The sequence below is a fragment of the Henckelia pumila genome, chromosome 4 (assembly GCF_033568475.1).
Source record: "Henckelia pumila isolate YLH828 chromosome 4, ASM3356847v2, whole genome shotgun sequence".
Lineage (NCBI taxonomy): Eukaryota > Viridiplantae > Streptophyta > Magnoliopsida > Lamiales > Gesneriaceae > Henckelia > Henckelia pumila.
In genome coordinates, this window is record NC_133123.1 from 118,871,497 (window position 1) to 118,882,773 (window position 11,277).

Sequence of the window (11,277 nt, forward strand, 5' to 3'; positions counted from 1 at the left end):
CACCATGGAACCAAGTAGGTATGGGGATCAAGATTATTCAACTTTATGAATACAGGTGATAGGTACAGAAGAGATCAAGAGCCCAGTTTGATACTTGGACTATGGATGTTCAAGGCATATGACTGGAGAAACTCAACTGATCACTCACTGATCATTCAATGTTCAGGACCAAGATCACCTTTGGTGACAATTCAACATGTAGAACCATGTATAAGGGTAAGCTTATCCATGGTAATATTATTATTAATGATGTATTGCTGGTTGAGAACTTGAAGTATAACTTGATAAGCATCAGTTAGACCTGGCCAAGGGCCGGGTCTAACCTGGACTCGGCCCGTAATGAACGAACCGATTAACTTGTTCAATGGGCTTGACCCGAAACTGTGATCGGACCGGCCATTAGGCAATCTGGTTACGGTTTACGGGCATCAAACTCGTCGACCCACCGGGTTGGACACGTCGACCCAGTCGTCCAACCCAGAGGGACAACCTTTTTTAAAAGCAATTATTAATATATATTTAATATATAATGAAATGCGAGTGAATGTGATTGAATATAATAAAAATGAAATATATTTTTTTATATAAAATGTTAAAAATTTGAAATGTTATATATGTTTTATTGAATAAATGTAATTTTTTTTTTTATTGAGATAATGAAATATTTGATAGAGTTTTTTATAAGTGCAATTGTGCAAGCTTTATTTTTTAAATTCATTTTTATTCTTTAAATATTTATTTAAAATATTTTTAAAAAAAATATTATGGTCGGACTAGTCTCGGAACCAGCTGTTAACCAGACTCGGACCATAACCGGCCACGAGCGGGCCGGTTAAGGGTCTTTTGTTGAACCGAACCCGACCGTGGCCAAGTCTAGCATCAGTCAAACAAGAATCGATTGTGGCACAAGCGACTGAACCACCTAAATTTCAAAGCCATTGCCAATCTGAGCAAACATGAATTGGTTATTGGTCTGTTCAAAATTGAATTTTTAAAATACAAAATTTGCTATGTTTGTCATTTTGGAAAGCAAGTCAGGTCATCCTTTAAGAACAAAGTATGTAACCAACCTCCCGAAACTTAGAACTGTTACACATGGACTTATTTGGTCCTATTCCAGTTATGAGCTTATGGGAAATGAGATATACCTTAGTTATTATTGATAACTATTCTAGGTTCACCTGGGTCATCTTTTTAAAATCAAAAGACCAAAATACTCCTCAAATGATCAAAATTTTCAAAAGACTTTTAAATGAAAATCAAATGGGATTGACAAAATCGAAAGTGAAAGAGGAACTGAATTTGTCAACCAAAATTTTTCTTCCTTTTTAGAGAACCATGAGATCAGACACGATTTTTTAGCAGCTAGAATACCACGGTAAAATGGATTTTAGAGAGGAGAAATAGAAATCTTAAAGAGCTACTAGACCTATGTTGGCTGATTCTAGGATGTCTCAAAGATTTTGGGGAAAGGCAGTGAACACTGAATGCTACACTCAGAACCAATCAATGATTAATAAGAAGATTGAAAAGAGCCTTATGATATCTAGCCTGTCAAGCAACTAGTTGTGTCTTACTTCAAGGTGTTCGGTTGCAAGTGCTACATCCACAATAACGATAAAATTCATCTAACTGCATTTAATGAAAATTCAGATGAGGTTATATTTCTTGGTTATTCTTCAGTTAGAAAATCTTATAGTGTATTTAACAAAAGAACATTAAATGTTGAAGAATCTGTTGGAACAGCGTTCTCTGATCACACGGATGTGATACCCGGAGCAGCGGAAGTTTAAAAATTTTATTTTTCGATATGAAACGATTCCCTATCGTGGGTATCAAATCCTAACGATTAAAATTGTTGCAAGTAAAATAATAAACACAGTTAAATATTTTACCTATTCAAGCAAAGGCTTGATTATGGACTCCAACAGAATTTAATCTGCTCTTCTTGTAAATCGCGGGAACCGATGACTATCACGATCAACCTCCGGAATTAAGTCCACGAATAGAAAACTAAAACCCTCTGATTGATTGCACTAGAAATCAATCAGATATTTATCGAAGAGAATAAACAGATTTGATCTGTCAATTCAGAATGTAATTTTTCACAAAAATTACAGACTGAATTATCTCAAAAAGAAGCAGAGGATTTTCGAAAATTCCTCTTGAAAATATATGTGTGTAATTCTAAAATTGCAAGACTGAAAGCTTATGATTTTCGAACACTACACATGTATTTATAGATAATTTCTAGACTAGATTAAGTTATAATTGTATTAGGACTCTAACTGCTTAGGGTCCACAATCCATAACTTAAGCCCAACAAGCCAAGCCTGTTATTATAGAAATTAATATAAAATTCATCGTGACTCCGATTGATAAACTGATTTAATCAATGTGCACATAAACCATTTCTGCATCTTTTGAAGTCAAGATAATTTTTTTGAATCCGAATTCAGTGATTTCCAAAAATGTCCATCCCTATGTCATTTTAGGAAATTTCACTCCTTTTATTTAAGAAGTCCAACTTCTCTTTCATTAAATTTAACTCTTTAAATTTAACTATCTCAACGGGGTTTAGTAATCCATTACTTGTGTGACCCTCAATGGTTCAGGGATACAGCTAGCCGTGGGCTCACAACTCCTTGTGACTCGAAACAACAATTTCTGACTTGCCCAACGAATCATGGTAAGAGCGACTAGCAACATCGCCCCATGATTCCCTAGGTATCACTGATAGTGCCTGCAAGAACCAGTATATTTTGGTTAGTGTACAGTACGGTCCCTTCATCCATATATCCCGATCGAATCAACAACCATTGGTGCATCAAGAGTCGTTCGAGATTCGATAACTATGCATTACATCTTGGAGATCAAATAGTGACATCGCATGTGTTACTAGGAAAACCGAGTAACCTAAAACACATCATGTACTCTGGCCAGAGATTCGTCACACTAATATCTCCTCAGATCGCATAGGATATCCACACTCGCAAGTATGTGGTGAATCTTTGACAACAAAGCATCGACTCCTATATGTGTCATAACTGTACCCAATCCCAACACCTGATGACCCCAATAGAGTCGGTAAATGAGTCAAAGTACTGTACTAGCATATATAGTCTCAATGATATTTGAAGTAGTAAGGACTAATGGTGTACAACCAAAATCGCGGACTTATCCACTCAAATAATAATAACCACTTGGAAAGTCTGAATAGGGTAGTTCGATCATTCATCATATGAATATCCATTTTCATGCTTTGAACATCTCCATGTCCATTACCAATGAAACATGGTACTTGGCATCACAAATGCTAGTCTCAATCTCGAGCGATCCTTATCCTTATTAGCTGACAGCTCAATTGACTAGGAATTGTTTAGAATATACAGTGACTATAAGATGTGTTTCATAATAGTGATCTCTCTTTATTCACTATCTCATCTTACTTACACTATAGTATATTCAAGGTCTTTATCAAAACAACAATAGTATATCACAATATAACATTATGAAGAAAGACAAAGAAAATGCCATTAATGAATGTAAATTATATTAAACAAAGATTGTTTATACATAGAGTCATAAAAGCCCTTAGCCACAAGTTGGCTAACCGGGCACCCACTCTTTCAATCTCCCACTTGCCCTAAAGCCAACTAGTCATACTACGTAATCCCATTGCTTCGCGATGTTTGTCAAACAATGGTCCTGGCAAGGGCTTAGTAAGTGGATCAGCGATATTGTCTGTAGAGGCCACTCTCTCGATAGTGATGTCTCCTCTTTCCACAATCTCCCGGATGATGTGGTATTTCCTAAGTACGTGTTTGGATCTTTGATGAGACCTTGGTTCATTTGCCTGAGCAATGGCACCAGTGTTGTCGCAGTACACCGGAACTGGACCAACAGCTTCAGGAATTACGCCCAACTCTAGGACGAAATTCCTCATCCAAACGGCCTCTTTAGCAGCAGCTGATGTTGCAATGTATTCTGCCTTAGTGGTGGAATCCACTGTGGTGTCCTGCTTGGAACTCTTCCAAGAGACAGCACCACCATTGAGCATGAATACAAATCCAGAGGTTAACTTCGAGTCATCCACGTCGCTTTGGAAGCTAGAGTCGGTATAGACTTCCAATTTCAATTCTCTTCCTCCATAAACCATGAATATATTCTTAGTCCTTCTCAAGTACTTAAGTATATCCTTCACGGCTTTCCTATGCATTTGACCGGGGTTGGCCTGATATCTGCTCATGACACTCAGAGCAAAGGCTATATCCGGTCTGGTAGATATCATCCCATACATAATACTACCTATGGCTGACTCATATGGTATGTGTGTCATTTTCTCTATCTCTTCATTAGTCTTGGGACACATAGACTTGGATAGAGAAACTCCATGACACATAGGTAGATGTCCTCTCTTGGACTCATCCATAGAAAACCTTTTCAATATGGTGTCGATGTAGGTTGCTTGAGTGAGACCTATCATTCTCTTAGATCTATCTCTATAGATCTGTATCCCTAGAATATAGGAGGCCTCACCCAAATCCTTCATCGAGAATCTACCTGATAACCATATTTTTGTTGACTACAACATCCCTATGTCATTCCCAATGAGTAGGATGTCATCAACATAAAGCACTAAGAACGTCACCGCATCCTTAACTACTTTCTTGTACACGCACGGTTCCTCCGGATTTTTGATAAAACCAAAGTCCTTTATTGTTTCATCAAATTTCTGGTTCCAACTTCTTGATGCTTGTTTGAGACCATAAATTGATCTCTGAAGCTTGCATACCTTATGCTCACTTCCCATGGATGTGAATCCCTCGGGCTGCATCGTATAGATTTCTTCCTTAATGTTTTCATTAAGAAATGCAGTCTTCATATCTATTTGTCATATCTCATAGTCATACCATGCTGCTATGGCAATAAGAATTCTTATGGACTTGAACATTGCGACTGGTGAAAAGGTTTCATCATAGTCAACTCCTTGTCTTTGAGTATAACCTTTTGCTACCAATCGTGCCTTGTAGGTTAGTACCTTGCCATCAGGCCCAAGTTTTTTATTGTAGATCCATTTACACCCTATTGGAACAATTCCATCGGGAGGATCTACTAAAGACCAAACTTGGTTTGTATGCATCGAGTCTATTTCCGAATGCATAGCATCAAGCCATAAATTTGAATCCGCATCAGAAATTGCTTCTTTGAAGTTTCTTGGATCACATCCAATGTCGGGTTCACTTTGATCCCCTTCAAGAAGAAGACCATATCGAATAGGAGGTCTAGAAGTCCTCTCGGATCTCCTAGATGTAGGCGTGTCCACTGAAGGTTCTTGAGGTGTGGGATCGTTATTTTGTATCTCAGGTTCTTCTCAAATTTCTTCGAGTTCCATCATCTTTCCTTTCTTATCTAATAAAAACTCCTTCTCCATGAAGGTGGCATTTCTTGAAACAAACACTTTTGTTTCAGTAGGATTATAGAAATAATATCCGATTGAATTCTTCGTATATCCTACAAAATAACATAAGGTGGATCGACTATCCAACTTATCTCCCACTATCTGCTTCATGTAAGTAGGACATCCCCAAATCCTCAAATACGAATACTTAGGAGTTTTGCCATTCCATAACTCATATGGAGTTTTATTCACTGCTTTGGTATGAACATTGTTCAACAACAACACCGCCGTTTCAAGTGCATAGCCCCAAAACGAAGTAGGGAGCTCGGTGAAGCTCATCATAGATCGAACCATGTCCAACAAAGTTCGATTGCGACGCTCCGAGACACCATTCAGCTGAGGTGTCATAGGAGGAGTCCACTGAGAGAGAATCCCATTCTCTTTTACTCAAAAACTTGGTACTTAAGTATTCTCTACCTCGATCCGATCGAAGTGCTTTAATACTTCTACCTTGTTTGTTTTCTACTTCAGCCTTGAATTCTTTGAACTTTTCAAATGATTCAGACTTACATTTCATTAAATATAAATACCCATACCTAGAATAATCATCAGTAAAGGTAATGAAGTAGGTGTGACCAAATTTAGTACCGATACTAAATGGTCCGCAAACATCTGTATGGATCAAATCCAACAGATTTTGACTACGCTCAGGCTTTCCTTTGAAAGGAGATTTAGTCATTTTTCCTTTTAGGCAGGACTCACAAGTAGGTAGAGAGTAAATATCAGACATATCAAACATGCCCTCTCCCACTAGCTTGTTCATCCTCCTTGAGAAAATATGACCTAGCCTAGCATGCCAAAGGTTTACCGGGTTTTGACTATCGTTTTTCCTTTTATTTGTTGTTACCGGTTTATCAACATAATTAATTGGAACGTATTTTAATTTTAAGTTATATAGATCATTTTCAAGTTGTCCATTTCCAATCAAACATTCATTCTTGTAAATATTGCAAATCCCATTTACAAAATTACAAGAAAAACCATCTCTATCAAGCATAGAAACAGAAATAATGTTTTTAACTAAATCTGGCACAAATAAAATATCTCTCAATAATAACTTAAAATTGTTCTGCAAAACTAAATAAGCGTCTCCCACTGCTTTGGCTTCAACTCTGGAACCATTTCCGAGCCTCAGCTGGGTCTCACCCATCCTAATCTTACGACTTCTTGTCATCACCTGCAAATCATTGCAAATGTGAGATTCACATCCGTTATCCAATACCCAAGAAGTAGTATTAAGTGAAACATTTATTTCAATGTAAAACATACCCTTTGCAGTTCGCAACTGCTCGAGGTATTCCTTGCAGTTACGTTTTCGATGACCGGATTTCTTGCAGTGATGGCAAACATCTCCAGATATGTTCATGTTTGAAGCTTTTGTATTGCCCTTCTTCTGTGGTACAATTTTCTTGGGTGGGGCAGAACGTTTCTTACCCTTTCCACTTGGCCCTTTCTTGGAGTAAGAAGAGGAGCCAACCAAGAGTACCGGTTTATCCTTCTTTAATGTGGCCTCATAAGACACAAGCATATTGACCATCTCTTCAAGGGTGAACTCTATCTTGTTCATATTGAAGTTCACCACAAATCCGTCAAACGACGAAGGAAGAGAAAGAAGTAAAAAGTCCGCGTTTGGTTCATGCTCCAAAGTCAAATCGAGTGTTACCAATTTTTCAATGAGCCCAGTCATGTGTACCCCATGCTCACGGACCGAAGTCCCATCTCGCATGCGGCATGTAATGAGCTCTTTGACGGTGGCATACCTATCCGACCTTGACTGAGCTCCAAAAAATTCCTTGAGGTGCATGTGTATGTCAGCAGCATTCACGGCATCCTCAAATCGCCTTTAGAGTTCATCAGACATTGAAGCTTGCATATAGCATTTAGCCTTTATATCATGGTCCCACCATTGATCAAGTTTTGCCAATTCTTCCGGAATTTTATTAGTCGATGCTTCCTTTGGAGGATTCTTTTCTAACACCTAGAAAATTTTCTCCGAGTTTAGAACAATCTTTAATTTACGGAACCATTTCGTATAGTTTGCGCCAGTCAATTTGTTTTGTTCGAGAATTGAGTATAGTGGATTTCGCGAATTTATTGTAATGAAATACTGAAAAGAAACAGACAATAATCAGTGATTGTTTAATTAATTTACTAAGACATAAAATATGACGAGATTTAATTTTATGAATTTCACTCCCACTATTTTAACGATTTCACTACCCTCTAGTGAAAACGGGAAACTTGTTTCCTTAGTAGAACATGGAGTCCAAGTGACAAACTATAGTCCCGAATAATATCAGCCAACCATAATTTTCAAAAGGTAGAGCTCAATTGCTTCCAAAGCAACCCCCATGTTTTTACCTCATGTCCAATAAGGGTCCAATAATATGACGCCATTTAATGTGACATGTCAAGATGACCCATCAATATTAAGTTGTGATGGACGGTCGCCATGTGGATCCCCAATAATATGAGCCAATCCCAAGGGAGTTCCACCCAACTTACAACATGTGTCGATCCAATGTACAGCTTTCCGACGAACGGGCCCCCCCAATAATATGAGCCGGAACGTGCCCGCGGGTAGCATCTCATACATTGATCGTTGATGGAAGGTAGGAACATTTAAACAATATTTAAATTTCCTTTTGTTTATCTTGATATCAATTTTAAATCATATTTAAAATGAGGGATTTTTAATTTTGAAAATTGTCTCATCATGCAATATTTGTATGCTTGTGGGATTCATACAATTTAGTCTAAACATGCATACAACAATAATATTATATATTATTTAAAAGATGATCGATCCCAATCACTAATCGACCCGTGGTTGCCAATCACGAGTTTAAGTCCAATCCTAGGTGATATGCAAGTATGCAATGCAATCCTATTACATTGAGCTTCCAATTTACATTTCTTCGGTCTTTATTGTCTGCTGGGCCCACCTTTGTCTTCAAATCTTTATCTCCCACTAAGTCTAATAAATTTACAATAAATTTCGATGACAAGTAGGGGATACATATTTAAGGGTGGGAACGGACCATAAACCAGGCCCACTTTTTATTACAAATGACAATTCAAATTGGGCTATAAACCAAGCCCATTAATAAAATCCAACAACAATAAAACAAAATATAAATAACCTAACATACACCTAACAAATTGGTCATGGCAATCGATCATCTTTTTATCCAATAATTAATTCAATAATTAAATAATTGGATAACATGCAATGGCATCATAATTAAAAAGATAAAATCAAATTTTATCTTATCCTTTCATAAGATCATATCTTATAATCAATTGTACCAAAATAATTAATTTTATAAAATCTAATTTAACGGATAAAATTTATAAATTTTTCAAAAATTCAAATTTATCCAAAAATCAATTTTAAAAATTTTTGACTCAAACAATTTGATCCAATGCCTCGTGGACCAATCAAAAACAATTTTCGATCGAACCAAAAACTAAAATTTCAAAAATTTCAAAAAATCCAAAAAATCAAAATTTTAAATTTTCGAACTGCCCAGGGACATTCCCGGGCAGCCCCGCCTCCACGTGGGATAGGGCTGCCCACGTAGAGGTTGGCAGCTCGTCGGTGCCTGTGGGTAGCGACGATCACTGCCCTGGGCAGCGGGGCAGCGATCAAATCGCTGCCCTAGGCAGCGACGTGCGCTGCCCGATTGCCTTGTTTCCTTTCAAATTTAATTTTAAAAATTTTTCGTTTTGTTTCAAAAACCGAGGCTAAAAATTTTGTACAATCGATTAATTTTAATCGTTTGATCAAAGTTTACGACCTGTCTCTGATACCACTGTTGGAACAGCATTCTTTGATCACACGGATGTGATACCCGGAGCAGCGAAAGTTTAAAAATTTTATTTTTCGATATGGAACGATTCCATATCGTGGGTATCAAATCCTAACGATTAAAATTGTTGCAAGTAAATTAATAAACACAGTTAAATATTTTACCTATTCAAGAAAAGGCTTGATTATGGACTCCAACAGAATTTAATCTGCTCTTCTTGTAAATCCCGGGAACCGATGACTATCACGATCAACCTCCGAAATTAAGTCCACGAATAGAAAACTAAAACCCTATGATTGATTGCACTTGAAATCAATCAGATGTTTATCGAAGAGAATAAATAGATTTGATCTGTCAATTCAGAATGTAATTTTTCACAAAAATTACACACTGAATTATCTCAAAAAGGAGCAGAGGAATTTCGAAAATTCCTCTTGAAAATATATGTGTGTAATTCAAAAATTGCAATACTGAAAGCTTATGATTTTCGAACACTACACATGTATTTATAGATAATTTCTAGACTAGATTAAGTTATAATTGTATTAGGACTCTAACTGCTTAGGGCCCACAATCCATAACTTAAGCCCAACAAGCCAAGCCTGTTATTATAGAAATTAATATAAAATTCATCGTGACTCCGATTGATAAACTGATTTTACCAATGTGCACATAAACCATTTCTGCATCTTTTGATGTCAAGATAATTTTTCTGAATCCGAATTCAGTGATTTCCAAAAATGTCCATCCCTATGTCATTTTAGGAAATTCTACTCCTTTTATTTAAGAAGTCCAACTTCTCTTTCATTAAATTTAACTCTTTAAATTTAACTATCTCAACTGAGTTTAGTAATCCATTACTTGTGTGACCCTCAATGGTTCAGGGATACAGCTAGCCGTGGGCTCACAACTCCTTGTGACTCAGAACAACAATTTCCGACTTGCCCAACGAATCATGGTAAGAGCGTCTAGCAACATCGCCCCATGATTCCCTAGGTATCACTGATAGTGCCTGCAAGAACTAGTATATTTTGGTTAGTGTACAGTACGGTCCCTTCATCCATATATCCCGATCGAATCAACAACCATTGATGCATCGAGAGTCGTTCGAGATTCGATAACTATGCATTACATCTTGGAGATCAAATAGTGACATCGCATGTGTTACAAGGAAAACCGAGTAACCTAAAACACATCATGTACTCTGGCCAGAGATTCGTCACACTAATATCTCCTCATATCGCATAGGATATCCACACTTGCAAGTATGTGGTGAATCCTTGACAACAAAGCATCGACTCCTATATGTGCCGTAACTGTACCCAATCCCGACACCTGATTACCCCAATAGAGTCGGTAAACGAGTCAAAGTACTGTACTAGCATATAGAGTCTCAATGATGTTTCAAGTAGTAAGGACTAATGGTGTACAACCAAAATCGCGGACTTATCCACTCAAATAATAATAACCACTTGGAATGTCCGAATAGGGTAGTTCGGTCATTCATCATATGAATATCCATTTGCATGCTTTGAACATCTCTATGTCCATTACCAATGAAACATAGTACTTGGCATCACAAATGCTAGTCTCAATCTCGAGCGATCCTTATCCTTATTAGCGGACAGCTCAATTGACTAGGAACTATTTAGAATATACAGTGACTATAAGATGTGTTTCATAATAGTGATCTCTCTTTATTCACTATCTCATCTTACTTACACTATAGTATATTCAAGGTCTTTATCAAAACAACAATATTATATCACAATATAACAATATGAAGAAAGACAAAGAAAATGTCATTAATGAATGTAAATTATATTAAACAAAGATTGTTTATACATAGAGTCATAAAAGCTCTTAGCCACAAGTTGGCTAACCGGGCACCCACTCTTTCAGAATCTGTGCACATTGTTTTTTATGAAACAATGTCAACTAATCACCAACCTGATCACTCAACTAACCAGTCGACTACAGGACATCAATCTGGAGGATGAAAGT